The sequence below is a fragment of the Neovison vison genome, chromosome 1 (genome assembly GCF_020171115.1).
Source record: "Neovison vison isolate M4711 chromosome 1, ASM_NN_V1, whole genome shotgun sequence".
Taxonomy (NCBI): Eukaryota; Metazoa; Chordata; class Mammalia; order Carnivora; family Mustelidae; genus Neogale; species Neogale vison.
Window position 1 is genome coordinate 212407384 of NC_058091.1, and position 5025 is coordinate 212412408.

Sequence of the window (5025 nt, forward strand, 5' to 3'; positions counted from 1 at the left end):
CTATTCTCCCAGTCACCACTTAAACTTTAAAATCGATTTTTCCCCCCACGTGAAGCATAGCCTCAACTTTAGCAGATTGGTTCATTTTTAGGTGGTCAAAAGACCTGCTCACTCTGGCCGCTGTCCTAACTGACCACCAGGAGCAGGTCGGTTGGAACAGCTGCAGAGAGGCCTACCCCATCACTTTCACCTTTGTCCCATTGCCACAGGAGCCACCCAACAGGTGGCACAAAACAGAGGAGGGATGACTCATGCTGCCCGGGGCCTGGCTCCAGGACTTTGGACCATCAGGAAACCGGAAGGGCAATTTAATTCTCAAACTAACTCACCCAAGTTACAAATCATTGAGCTTAAGATATCTCATTCAATAACCTTTACTATTTATCTGACAACAGAGATAAAACATACCACTGTAACAATTTTAGAAAATACACAAAACGCAGAAAGGACATCAGACAGCCCACAAAGCAGCCACCAAGAAACAGCCACCTTTAACTTTCTTTCATAACTCTAAGAGAGCAATTAAAGTGGCCCACCTCCCAGACTGCTTTTCAAATCCCACTGTGCCCAGCTGAGCCCCCACTGGAGACTCAAGCTGGTAGAGAAATAAAATGTCACCTGTTTTGAAATAAAATGCCTCATTTTAATCCCATTAAGGAAGTAGAGATCTGCCCGGGCTTTTTACTCCAAGGGGACAGGATTTCACACATACTTCACACAAACATATGCTCTTTCTCTCTCCCTACACCACCTCTTCTCCACAGGCCTCACGAGGTAAGGGCCTCCACACGCCAAGGGACTTGGAGCAGTCAAGCAAACGAGGAAGTAGGCGCTTGCCTTCAGACCAGAGTCTTGCAGTGCGAGGCAGAGAATATTAGTGCGCGCACAAACGCGCGCGCGCGGGCACCCCCACTTCATGAAAACCCGTCTTAGAGTGCCTTTATTTACATTAAGTGAATCAGAACTGGAATTGCTTCTTATGCCAGCATTTCGTAACTGGGATTATTCAAGTCCACACTGCGATGAGCGAGGAGAGGGCCACCACCGGTGTTAGCAAGGAAGGAGGGTGGGGGAAATCAGACTCCCCACCAGGAAGATGGCCTACCAGGGAACTCCACCGGAGGAGGCAGTCCCAGGACAGGCCTGGAAACCGGAAGTGAGGGGGCGGGGCCTCTAGAGTCAGAGGAAAGACTGGGTGGCGTTCACCATGAGGAGTCCTTTAGCTGTCATTTTGGCTTCATATCTACACACCCAGGAAAGCAGTAAGTTCTTTCTGAATGAGCTCTTTTTTATAAAATTAAGCCCTTTGATTAGAGGGTCCTCTGAATGTGTTAGAGAAACAGCTGGTTTGTTTGAAGAATGTTCCTTGTTTGGACTTCACGAGAGTGGGCTGGTTTTTCTTGGTTGGCAGATCAGAGCTGAAATGAAAGCGTTTGGGCTTAACACATCCGGCGGATGGAAGTCTGAGGCTCCCCCATGCAGGACTTCAGGACGAGGAGAAGGGCCTGTCTCACTCGGCCCCGCGTGTGTTCTATCACGAGGTACACCTACTCCTCTCCTCCCCAAAGCAGCTTGAGCTCCCTGGGGACCTAGTACAGGAGGGCACCCTAGCAATTCCCCAGGTGTTTAGAGACCCCAGCCACGACTCTGTTGCTCACTTAAGGCCTTTCACTGCTGGGAGTCCTGACTCTCTTTTCCTAATATGTACGCTCCTTACTAAAATAACGTAAAGTGATGCTTTTTTGGTCACTATGCTAAAGAGAAAACGAGTGTCACTGGTAATCATAGAAATGCATACAAGGAATACAAATCGCTCTTAAACCTGAGCCAGGAACTATTTCTGGCCTGGAAGAAAAGAATTGAGTAACTGTGTCACTCTCGGCTCCTGAAGAGCGAATAACTTCTTCACTATGTGGTTCAGTGTCATGGGTGCGAGGGCCGTGACTCGACGACAGTGGCGTGGAGACAAGGAAACTCCCTGAGGGCAGGCATGCCGCTCTGGGGACATGAGATCAGACCCTGTGGGGGTGCTGGGAGCTACTCAGCGGTGACCGGAACTTCCCGAGGTGCTCCCGTCTGCTCAGTCTGCCCTTCCCTCCAAGAAGAACCACAGCTGTCCTTTTGCTTCTAACAGTTTGTTTTGCTCGTGTGCCTGGAGACCCCGAAGCAAGGGACGCATTCTAAATGAGCTAATGTATAAACACACAAAGAAACCAGCATACACATCCTTTAGGATACAGTAGGAAAACCACAGAGAATCCAGGAAAGGAAGAAGCCAAGAAAGTCAATAAACAAGTTGGTGGAGATGGGACATACAGAGATGAAATATTAGGAAGAAGTAAACACTGAGAAGGGAAAAAAGAGACAACGTGGAAGTTTCTTGAGTGCAGGAAGTTCCTGAGCCCTAATTTCCAGGACTGTTAGTTTGGCGTTTGATCCCAATGATAACCTCTGGGGGACTCAGGGTCACAAATGCCTAAAAATGGCTCCAATCTGCCCCCACTAGCCAGCTCACACCCCCTCCGTGCTCACATGGCATCATCTGACCCAGATTCACACAGCCTTTTTGAATACTGTAATTTAGCCCACCAAGCATGCCTTATTTTGCCCATTATAGGGACAGGGCAAGGAATTAACGTTTATTGGGGACAGTGTATACAGCAGGCACATTAAAATTTTAAAATGGCTACCAAAGTCCTCAGGATAATGCCTAATCCTTAGGTAAATGTTTTTACCAATTTGAAAATTCTCTTGAGTGACGTCCTCTAGCCGGTAGAGTTGGAATTAGGAGCCCAAATTGCTCTTAAAAAGCCTCTGCTCTCTACCACACTTCTGGCATGCTCCAGTCTTGCCTGCCTTCCCTTCCCTTTTGTCCTGCACCTTTAAGGACGGACAGAGGAGCAACTGGAGGAAGTCCCACTCTTATAATTCAGGACTCAGGGAGCATCAGCCAGTGGCATTCAAAGCTAGTGAGAACTTCACGCTGACACAGGGCCTGGGATGAATGGGGGGCAGGGAAACCAGGGAGGAGGCCAGTGCAATGAACAGTTTAGCCAAGAAGGCACCACAGCTACAGAGGTAAGAAAGTAGGGCTATAAAAAACTAATTGGAGGCTTAGAAAATAAAACACATTTGAAAGGAGTTCAAGTGACTCAGCTTGGAAAGGGAATTTAGTCTTGTTTTTCATACATTTCATAGGAAAATCCGCTTTCCCACACGCAGGTCACAGAAGACTATGACTGTGCCCCAGTGAAAGTGCAGAGGACACGCAGGACAGGGCTGTTGTGAGGAGGCGAGGCTGACAGGTGGGTTCTCAAAGCTCACTGCAGCTTCTGATGCAGGTGCTGGTTGGAAAATAGACCCTATGTTCTATCCTGGTCTATGACCAGCTGGAATTACCCAGTCTTTAATCTTCAGTTATACTCGCTCACCTTCTTGCTGAATTCTGAGGTGGTTCCTCCCAGCAACACTGACTACTCTATTTTGCACAAAGTCCCTAGGACCTCCCTCCCGCTCTGCGTCTAAGGCTCTAAGATGAAAAATAACAAACGCTTCAGATACACTGGTATTTCTTAAAGTTCCATTTGTAATCATTTCCCTTTAGGGATCAGGAGGAGAGAAAAGAATGCAGAGGTTATGAGGAATATCGCCTCATGAGGGTCTCTCCTTGAAGAGGAACAAATAATGACAATGTTTAGGTTCAAATGCTATGTTTTTGCTTTAAAATGTTACAAATTAGAGAGCTCTGTGTTGGTCAACAGGACCTAGTTAGAGAAATGCTTTGTTTTCTGTAGTTAGCTAAACATGCTTGTCTCAAGTAAAAAGTTCTGTGGCGGAGCTGTAGTAATTATGCCCACAACTCCTCTTTCTGGTTAGAAAGATAAATGTTAGTGAAAGAGAATTCCCTGCTTCTCACCCACGACTGGGGCATCTGATCTGTCCCTACATGAGGGCTGGGCTCCTGTGGGACATCTGCTGGCTTTCAGGCTAAACCATCCCCCGTGGACCGTGTCTCCCTGCCCCCCCCCCCAATAATGCAAGCCCACCTAGTCACCAAGGTGTAGCTAATCCATCCCCAGCAGGGGAGAAACAGCCCGTCTTTGGACTGTTGTGGCAAAACAGGAGTGAGAAGGTAGTGCCATTAGTCTCTCCTATTTGGTCACTAAGGTTTTACGTGTAACCATCAATAAAGAAAATTTGCCTTTGCTTTCACTGGTACTTATTATCATACAATTTGAAGATTTTTGCTGGTTTGACAGGCTTTGAAATGTTACATTATTTTGTGTTTCTTTTACTACCAAGAGACTGGACTTTTCCATATTTTTATTGGTCCCTATGGCTCTTTTTTGAGTGTCCTGATCACCATTCTTCCTCCGCATTCCCACTGGTCCTGCCTAGAGGGAGGAGGATGGGGTGGGGGACGGAGAACAGGAGCCCCAGCTCCTTCGCGTGCACCTGAGCCATTGTGTCAGCCCGGGCTGCTGGTGCTTTCGCAGGTGTGTCGGTTCGGTGTGGTTGGCTGTCTCTGCTTTACGTTCAGTCTTCGGAACTGTGTCGGGAGGCAGGGAAAATAAAGAGGAGGAGAGGGAGTAGGCAAGATCCCTTTCCTTTGTTATCAACAGAGTCGAACTGAGACTTGTAAGAAAGGTGAAAATTCGGTGATCCTTCAAAGTGATGTTCCTCCATGGATGTGGGGCTTGATCCCGGGACCCTAGGATCATGACCTGAGCCGAAGGAGGAGGCTTTAACCCATTGAGACACCCAGGCGCCCCAAAAGTGATGTTCTTTTTAATTTCGGAATAGGAGCACTGTGTTGGGATGGAGATGGGAGGCCGCTGGCAGCTGTCCCAGGACTCCCCCTGAAATCCCAAACTCATCACATCTGGTCCCAACCTGCACACACACTTGCGGAAATGAATCCCTGCAGGTTAACTGGCTCACGAGTCAATCCAACAACTGCTTGCTTCTTACTGAGCATATCCCATGAGGTGATCCCACCCAACCCCACACATGAGAGACGTCCTG